At 44.7% G+C, this 10,314-nt stretch overlaps 1 pseudogene; it reads right to left on the reverse strand.

The window, feature by feature from the left end:
• Nucleotides 1-1,952: 1,952 nt before the first annotated feature.
• On the reverse strand, nt 1,953-3,282 carry LOC128575617 (chromobox protein homolog 3-like; annotated as a pseudogene).
• Nucleotides 3,283-10,314: the final 7,032 nt, after the last annotated feature.

Genomic DNA, 10,314 nt, shown 5'->3' on the forward strand with positions numbered 1-10,314 from the left:
GCCGCTGAGCTACAGGTGCCAAATCAGTTACAAGCTTTCTGTTTTGCCTTTTTTCATGCTATCTACCTCTTTTTTTTTTTTTTTCTAGAGGAAGAGTCTCACTTCATCGCCCTCAGTAGAGTACTGTGGCATCATATCTCACAGCAACCTCCAGCTCTTGGGCTTTGGTGATTCTGTTGCCTCAGCCTCCCGAGTAGCTGGGACTACAGGCATCTACCACAAGGCCTGGCTATTTTTTGTTGCAGTTTGGCAGGGGCTGGGTTTGACTCCACCACCCTCTGTATATGGGGCCGGCGCCCTATTCGCTGAGCCACAGGTGCCACCTTTTTTTTTTTTTTAAAGGAATATAAAACTATTTATTGACCACTGTTCACTATTATTTACAATAAAAGTAAACTATATACAATTAGATAACATTCTGATTATTATGACTTTTTTATGGTTTCTGCTCAACCAGTAACCCAAATACTGAAAAGTTTGAGTCTACATGTAAGGAATAAGTTGCAGTAAGGAAAAAACATGCAAAAATAAAAAAAAAAATAAAGAAAAAAAGGAAAAAACATGCACGTCAACAGTTTTAGATTACAGACTTTGTTCACACATTTATGTAAAAAGGTATGAAACTGCCAACATGGTTTAACCATCTGATTAGGTTTCTGTAAGCCAAGCCTAGGAATGGATTACTACAAGAATCTTTTTTTTTTTTTTTTTTGTAGAGACAGAGTCTCACTGTACCGCCCTCGGGTAGAGTGCCGTGGCGTCACACGGCTCACAGCAACCTCTAACTCTTGGGCTTACACGATTCTCTTGCCTCAGCCTACTCACTGAGCCACAGGCGCCGCCCTACTACAAGAATCTTAATGACCATTTAACTAAGTCTTATTTGTTTACCTCACTAGAACACACCAGGATTTGTCTAGTTTCCTCATATGAGTGGGTAGGTTATTGGTTATGATAAAGCTTTTCCTTTAGAAATTTTATAAACACAGTTTTGCATTTATATGACTATACATACAGATTCTGACATGGCTGCTTTTAAATTATCCATTTAAATTGTCAAATTAAGAATCAACTATTTAATTTGAAACATTATGGCTTCAGGAAAACTTTCTATTATTACATTGTTCAGAATGATGGTATTGCAGACACGTGGGCTTACCTGTGGTTTTTGTTTTGGTGAATGTTTAAAAACAAAGAAAACATTTACATATGAATGTCACATATACACATACAGAAACAAATTAAAAAAAAAAACAAAAAACCCAGAATGGTCTTTAGGCAGAGTTAAACCCAAGTTCTTACTGAATAATGGCTATGGAAATTTCCCTTAGTATTTAGAAAAGCTGTTTTCTAAATACTAAGTATTCAGAAACACATGGTATCAAGTGATTTTTTTTTTTTCTGATAAAGGAAGCAACTAGAGAAAGCTTTTATTTGTTCAAAGTAACCAGTGCTATTGATGCAAGCCCCCCCCCCAACGACTCTCCCAGTACTACTTTCAAAATGAACATATCAAACTTGATTTATTAGAATGTAGTTATTTCTTCACACTCCCAAGACCCAGATTTTTTTTTTTTTTTTTTTTTTTTTAGGTTTTTGGCTGGGGCTGGGTATGAACCTGTAACCCAGATTTTATATATATATATAAATATATATAAAAAGCTATGCGGGTGGCGCCTGTGGCTCAGTTTGTAAGGCGCCGGCCCCATATACCAAGGGTGGCGGGTTCAAACCCGGCCCTGGCCGAACTGCAACCAAAAAAATAGCCGGGGGTTGTGGCGGGCGCCTGTAGTCCCAGCTACTTGGGAGGCTGAGGAAAGAGAATTGCTTAGGCCCGGGAGTTGGAGGTTGCTGTGAGCTGTGTGATGCCATGGCACTCTACCAAGGGCCATAAAGTGAGACTCTGTCTCTACAAAAAAAAGTAAATAAATAAATAAAAGCTATGCAAACAATTATTGAGCTTCATCTTCTGGACAAGAATGCCAAGTTAGGGCGGCGCCTGTGGCTCAGTTGGTAAGGCGCCGGCCCCATATACCGAGGGTGACGGGTTCAAACCCGGCCCCAGCTGAACTGCAACCAAAAAATAGCTGGGCGTTGTGGCGGGTGCCTGTAGTCCCAGCTACTCGGGAGGCTGAGGCGGGAGAATCGCTTAAGCCCAGGAGTTGGAGGTTGCTGTGAGCTGTGTGAGGCCACGGCACTCTACCGAGGGCAATAAAGTGAGACTCTGTCTCTACAAAAAAAAAAAAAAAAAAAAAAGAATGCCAAGTTAGTCTCTCTTCTTAAAAAGCAATAACAATTTGGGCGGCGCCTGTGGCTCAAGGAGTAGGGTGCCAGTCCCATATGCCGGAGGTGGTGGGTTCAAACCTAGCCCCGGGCAAAAGAAAAAAAAAAGCAATAACAATTTGAGGACACTTCATGTCTGCCTCTTTTGCCAGCACCAAATCTGCCTCATCTGAATCTTTGCACTTCATAAGAAACATTAATTCTCCACTGCTGTCTGTGGCACCAGTTATTCTCTCAGGATCAACATCTCTGGCAAAGCCTCTTGGTTTGTCAGCAGCGTCTCTTTTCTTCTTTGATTTGCTATCATCCAAATTCACTGTCAGATAAAGATTTTCTTTTTGTACCATCCTTCTCTTTTTCTTTTTTCTTTTTGAGACAGAGCCTCAAGCTGTTGCCCTGGATAGAGTGCCATAGCATCATAGCTCACAGCGAGTCTCCTGACTCTGCCTCCCAAGTAGCTGGGACTATAGGCGCCCGCCACAACACCCAGGTATTTTTTTTTTTGGTTGCAGCCGTCATTGTTGTTTGGCGGGCCTGGGCTGGATTCGAACCCACCAGCTCAGGTGTATGTGGCTGGCGCCTTAGCCACTTGAGCCACAGGCGCTGAGCCTGGACCATCCTTTTCTTTACCAGCTTTTTGAGAATTAAGAAATGCTTCAATTGGGCGGCACCTGTGGCTCAAGGACTAAAGCGCTGACCCCATATACCGGGGATAGGGGGTTCAAGCCCGGCCCCAGCCAAAACTGCAAAAAAAAAAAAAAAAAAAGAAAGAAATGCTTCAATTAACTCTGGACAATCTAAATTTTCTTCAGGTTCCCAAGTATTGTCAGCATCTGTAAATCCCTTCCACTCCAGGAAATACTCCACCTTCCCATTTACTACTCATGAATCCAGAACTTTTTCCACCACAAATTCTTCAGGCTCTGCCTCTTCAACCTTTTTATTCTTTCCATTCTGCTTCTTTCCCATTTTTTGCAATGTAGTTTTATTGGAGGCCATTTTTTATCTCACACTTGAAGAGCTATTATTCACCGTCTCAGAGATGCTCCCGGACGCGAGTCTGCGGCATTTCCCCGCCTTTTTTTTTTTTTTTTGAGATAGGGTCTCACTATGTCACCCTCAGTAGAGTGCTGTGGCATCACAGCTCACAGCAACCTCCAACTCTTGCGTTTATGTGATTCTCTTGCCTCAGCCTCCCAAGTAGCTGAGAGTACAGGTGCTCAGTCAACACCCAGCTAATTTTTTGTTATTGTTGTTGTCATTGTTGTTTAGCAGGCCTGGGCCAGGTTCAAACCCACCAGCCCCAGGGCATGTGGCTGGTGCTCTAACCAGTGAGCTACAGGTGCCAAGCCTCTACCTCTTTATTTTTAATTTTTTGCAGTTTTTGGCTGGGGCTGCGTTTGAACCCGCCACCTCCGGAATATGGGGCCGACGCCCTACTCCTTTGAGCCACAGGCACCACCCTCCTTTAGCTTCTTGGAGACTTTTTGTTGAGTGGGTACAGTAGTGTAGTCTCTATATAATATCTTCATATCTTCACCCATAATCAGCATCAGTGTTAGCTGTGAATTTCTCAGCATCACAACTTAGGCTACAGTTGTTATTGGGGTCTGTGGTGAGGTTTTGCTGTGGGATGCCTTGTGGGCCAGTTGTTAAGCATCAGCGGTGGTGGCAGCAGGCCAAGTGGGCAGTTCTTTGGATCTGCAGATAGCAGGCATGGCATTGGTAGTGGTAGCAGTGGCAGTGTGACAACTCTCATGCCCCAGAGCAGCATACATGGCTGCCAGCAGTGTCAGGAGTAGCAAGTTGTGAAGACCAGACCTTGGCCCTCCAGGAGGTAAACATGGGTGTCCTTGGGGGGGCAGCCCATCCAATGCTCCTGGATGGTGTGCATGTGTACCAGTGTCAGTAGATGGAGCAGGTCACTGCACAGTGGATGTGGGCAGTGGTAGCAGGCAGGGTGGACCTGTTCTCAGCCCTCTGGATGGTACCTGTAGACTGGTGATGCTCCAGCACCACTGGGACGCATACCCTCTCCGCAAGTCCCAGGACAGCGTAGAGGTGGGCTGATTTCGAGACTCTCTTGAAGGTACATGCAGGTGTACAGAAGTCCTACCACTGGAGGAGGTAGAGTTGCTGAAGCAGTCAGCTCTCAGGCTCCGAACAGAGCTCACTGTGATACTTTGATTCCCTTTGTCCTGCTGAAAGCATCTCTTGTGCACTGCACCACCTGTTCCTTGGAGTGCAGGACATTGTATGACCTAGAGTGGTGGGGACCTGGCTACACTGCCAGGTCCAGCTGGTGTTGTGATGCTGCAGACCTCTGGGTGTATGTGGGGGGTATGTCGTAGGGTCCCAGGGATGTGGTGCTCAGGGACTGTTGGACCTTAGGGCAGGATGTAGTCTGTGGGGCCTGGGCCCTCAAAATGGTGCCATGTTGCAGCTACTTGGGTCTCTGAGGTGTGTGGTACCCAGCCTGTGCTCCCTTTCTGGAGCAGTGCCATCATATGGTGGCTCTCTCTCCTAGTGTCAAGTGCTGCCTCCTGGCTAGGATTGCAGGAGTCTGTGGAGGGAATGTGGACTGTGTGTCTCTCACTGACCGTGTCCCTGCATTGAAGAATTCCAAGCCAATCCTGGCTGGCCCCGCCACTTTGCTTCCTTCTCCTTCCATGCCTCAGAGATTCCCCGTCCCTTTCCTTCTGAATTCCCTTGTTTGCTCTTACAGCTCTATCTGACATGTGGTTGGTTATCTACTTGCTGTTTTGGTCATTCTGTGTGGAGGAGGCAAGTACTGGGCCATCTTGAAGCCCCAAGGTAAGTGTATCTATACTCTCCTGGAGCTCAGGAGCAAGCTGGGTGCCAGCTCTCAAAGGCAGAATCTGCTGAAGAGGACATGCTTTCCAAATGGTGCTCTATTTAACAGGGGAAAGCTAGTCCTGCCTGGAAATGTCAAAAGATTGTCCTTGTAGCCTTAATGTACATATGTAATATCAAACCAGAGTATCTCAAACTAAAGGCCAAAAGCCCCCATATTTTCTTTCCTTTGGCTAGTCAAATAAGAAATTACTTCAGGGGCGGCGCCTGTGGCTCAGTCGGTAAGGCGCCAGCCCCATATACCGAGGGTGGCGGGTTCAAGCCCGGCCCCGGCTGAACTGCAACCAAAAAATAGCTGGGCGTTGTGGCGGGCGCCTGTAGTCCCAGCTACTCGGGAGGCTGAGGCAAGAGAATCGCTTAAGCCCAGGAGTTGGAGGTTGCTGTGAGCTGTGTGAGGCCACCACACTCTACTGTGGGCCATAAAGTGAGACTCTGTCTCTACAAAAAAAAAAAGAAAAGAAAAGGAATGACTTGGCACCTAGAGCTCAGTGGCTAGAGCGCCAGCCACATACAGCGGAGCTGGCAGGTTCGAACCCAGCTAGGCCTGCCAAACAATGACAGCTACAACCGAAAAATAGCCAGGTGTGGGCGCCTGTAGTACTACTTGTGAGGCTGAGACAAGAGAATCACTTAAGCCCAAGAGTTTGAGGTTGCTGTGAGCTGTGATGCCGTGGCACTCTACCAAGGGTGACATAGACTCTGTCTCAAAAAAAGAAAGAAAGAAAAGGAAGTAAGTATAGGGCAATAGAGTCCCTGTGATACAGTAAGAAATATGTATTTAATTTGTGCCCCTAGTGGCTGACACAGACCTCCTAAAACTCTTGAAATTTTCTGAATGATGGGGTGATAGGAGCATCTTTTTTTTTTTTGTAGAGACAGAGTTTCACTTTATTGCCCTCGGTAGAGTGCCATGGTGTCACACAGCTCACAGCAACCTCCAACTCCTGGGCTTAGGCGATTCTCCTGCCTCAGGCTCCAGAGTAGCTGGGACTACAGGCGCCCGCCACAACGCCCGGCTATTTTTTTGTTGCAGTTTGTCAGGGGCAGGGTTTGAACCCGCCACCCTTGGCATATGGGGCCGGCGCCCTGCTCACTGAGCCACAGGCGCTGCCCAGGAGCATCGTTTTAAATGTATAACAAGCTCTTTTGGGGCGGCGCCTGTGGCTCAGTGGGTAGGGCTCTGGCCCCATATACCAAAGGTGGCAGGTTTGAACCCGGCCCCAGCCAAACTGCAAAAAAAAATAGCCGGGCATTGTGGAGGGTGCCTGTAGTCCCAGCTCCTCTGGAGGCTGAAGCAAGAGAATCACCTAAGCTCAGGAGTTGGAGGTTGCTGTGAGCTGTAACGCCACAACACTCTACCGAGAGTGACAAAGTGAAACTCTGTCTATTATAAAAATAAATAAAAAATAAATGTATGACAAGCCCTTTTCAACAGTACCTGAGTTTATGCTAGCAAGGTGACTTTTGGTGGACCGCTAGAAAGCTTCGGGATGAGGGCTGGTGGTAGTAACCAACCTTGTGATAAGAGGGTTAGAACTTTCCCCAGGTCTCTGGGGAGGGGAAAGGAGCTGGAGATTGATTAAATCACTACTGGCGAATGATTTAATCAATTATGCCTTTGTATTGAAACCTCTATACTAATCCCTAAACAAAAAAGTTCAAAGGTTATGTGGTTTGGTGAATAGATTCATGTGTCAGGCAGGTAAGGTAGTGCACCCCAGACCAAACAGAGACAGAAGCTCCTACATTTAGGACCCTGCCAGAACTTGCCCCATGTACCTCTTTATTGATCTTCATTGTTATCTTTTGTAATATCCTTCATAATAAACTAATAAACATTAAGTGTTCTCTCAGAAACAACAGAGCCATTCTAGAAAATCATCGAACCTAAGGAGAGAGTTGTGAGAACTCTGATTTATATTTGGTTGGTCAGAAGTATAAGTACAGGGCTTGGGCACGGTGGCTGATGTCTGTAATCCTAGCAATCTGGGAGGCAGAGACAGGAGGATCGCATGAGCTCAGGAGTTGAAGACCAGCCTAAGCAAAAGCAAGATCCCATCCCTACTAAAAATAGAGGAATTAGTTGGGCATCATGGAGGGAAGCTGTAGTTCCAGCTACGGGGAGACTGTGGCAGGAGGATTGCTTGAAACCAGGAATTTGAGGTTGCAATGAGCTAGGATGATGCCACTGCATTCTGCCTCAAAAAACAAACAAACAAAAATTCTAAGTACAGAAAGTAACTGGGACTTTTTTTTTCTTTTTTCTTTTTAGGCATTATTACATCTGGCTGATACCAAGTGTTTTTAATTTATTTTTATTTTTATTTTTTTCTAAGACAGAGTCTCACTATGTCACCCTTGGTATATTGCTGTGATGTCACAGCTCACTGCAACCTCCAACTCTTGGGCTTAAGGGATTCTCTTGCCTCAGCCTCCCAAGTAGCTGGGACTATAGGCGCCCGCTACAATGCCTGGCTATTTTTTGTTGCAGTTGTCATTGGTTAGCAGGCCAAGACCAGGCAGCCCAGTATATGTGGCTGGTGCCCTAACCACTGATCTATGGGTGCCCAGCCAGTAACTGGGACTTTTGACTGGCGTTTGAAGGTGAGGGGTGGTCTTGTGGGACTGAGCCCTTAACTTGCTGGGTCTGTACTACCTCCAGGTAGTCAGAATTTATTCGAATTGCAGGACACCTAGTTGGTGTCTGTAGAGTTAGAAAATTAGTTGTTGATATGCAAAATCACCACACACCAGCATCAGAAGTGATGTGAGTAAAAACAGTTCAGAGAATTACTTGGGAAATTTTTCCTATAGTGGGCTCCGAATCCCATCAGCATCAGAAGTGATGTGAGTAAAAACAGTTCAGAGAATTACTTGGGAAATTTTTCCTATAGTGGGCTCCGAATCCCATAAATCTGCCCATATAACTATCCTTCTCACGGGAAGCACATTGGATTAACAGATTGTGACAATGATCTTATATTTTTCCATGATATTTTAACTTTCATCTGTTAAAAAGTTTCTTTTTTTTTTTTTTGTAGAGACAGGGTTTCACTTTATTGCCCTCGGTAGAGTGCCGTGGCCTCACACAGCTCACAGCAACCTCCAACTCCTGGGCTTAAGCGATTCTCCTGTCTCAGCCTCCCGAGCAGCTGGGACTACAAGCGCCCGCCACAACGCCCGGCTATTTTTTTGTTGCAGTTTGGCCGGGGCTGGGTTTGAACCCTCCACCCTCAGTATATGGGGCCGGCGTCCTGCTCACTGAGCCACAGGCGCCACCCTGTTAAAAAGTTTCTAAGACCAGAGAAAGCAACTCAAAGAAAAGTAATTAATATTAAAATTTTTATTTGATCTAACACTTGATTTTTGAGCTCACAGTCTTCACCCCAGAGACATGTGAGTGAGGGAATTCTTATCTTTTTGTTATGGGAAATTTCAAACATACAGAGAGAATGGTATAATAAACCTCTGTGCTGTTATCATCAGCTTCAAGAATTATCCACATTCTACTGCTCTTATTTATAGTCTATCCTCTTCAACACCATTCTGTTTTTCTTTTGCTGGAATATTTTAAAGCAATCTATCATATCACTCTATTCATAAATTCTTCAGTAAATATTTCTTACATACACAGACTAATTTTATAATAATAACATTACAACTTCATGATTATACCCAGAAAAATTAATGATAATTCCCTAATGTCATATAATGATATGTGTTCTTGTTTAGTTTTCCCCAATTGTCCCAAAATGTATTTTCATAGTGGTTTATTTACATCAGGATCTAGAAGTAGCCAGACATTGTGGCAGGTGCCTGTAAGTCCCAGCTACTTGGGAGGCTGAGACAAAAGAATCGCTTAAGCCCAAGAGTTTGAGGTTGCTGTGAGCTGAGATGTCACAGCACTCTACTGAGGGTGACATAGTGAGACTCTGCCTCAAAAAATAAATAAATAAATAAATCAGGATCTAGGCCAGGTGCTGTGGCTATAATCCTAGCACTCTGGGAGGCCTAGGCAGGTGGATCTTTTGAGCTCAAGCATTTGAGATCAGCCTGAGCAAAAGCAAGACCCAACCTCTAAAAATAGCTGGGCATTGCAGCAGGTGCTATAGTCCCAGCTACTTGGTAAGCTAAGCCAAAAGGATGTCTTCAGCCCAAGAGTTGAGGTTACTGTGAGCTATGAAGCCACAGCACTCTCTTGAGGGTGACAAAGTGAGATTCTGTCTCAAAAGAAAAAATAAATAAATAAATAAAATAGACAACAGATTTCTAAATAGAAGACAAAAGAGCCACATATCGGCTTGGCACCTGTGGATCAAGTGGCTAAGACACCAGCCACATACACCTGAGCTGGCGGGTTCGAATCCAGCCCGGGCCTGCCAAACAACAATGACGGCTGCAACCAAAAAATAGCCGGGCGTTGTGGCAGGCGCCTTTAGTCCCAGCTACTTGGGAGGCAGAGGCAGGAGAATTGCTTGAGCCCAGGAGTTGGAAGTTGCTGTGAACCCTGATGCTGTGGCCCTCTACCCAGGGCGATAGCCTGAGGCTCTATCTCAAAAAAAAAAGAACCACATATTGGATAGTTAGACTGGTCTAATAAAAAAGCCAAACTAATAAATTGAGTAAATGAACTGGAATAAATTGAATGCACATTCAGAACAAAATTGTAGCTTTTGGTGAACAAAGGGCTAAAATCTGCCAAGATTAAGACAGGCTTCCCCCAAACTCCCCATATACACACAGTGTATTTTTCTTTATTGTTTTCCAAGTTCATTTATCGTTCACTTCAATTTTACTTAATATCCATTGCCAAGCTAGAATACATACTTCCTAGTTAAAAAAAAAAAAAAAAGATGGCATTAAAAAAAAAAAGAGAGATGGCATAGAATGTTCCTTTCATTTTGGAGGCTTCTTTGAACCTATTAAAGTCATTTTCTTTTTTTCTATTATTTTTTATTAAATCATAACTGTATACATTAATGCATTTATGGGGTACAATGTGCTGATTTGGAATGCTTACATCAAACTGGTTAACATAGCCTTCACCTCACTTGTTAAGACATTTATACTTGGGCAGCGCCTGTGGCTCAGTGGGTAGGGTGCTGGCCCCATATATCAAGAGTGGTGGGTTCGAACCCAGCCCCAGGCCAAACTGCA

Source organism: Nycticebus coucang, chromosome 22 (assembly GCF_027406575.1).
Source record: "Nycticebus coucang isolate mNycCou1 chromosome 22, mNycCou1.pri, whole genome shotgun sequence".
Classification (NCBI taxonomy): domain Eukaryota; kingdom Metazoa; phylum Chordata; class Mammalia; order Primates; family Lorisidae; genus Nycticebus; species Nycticebus coucang.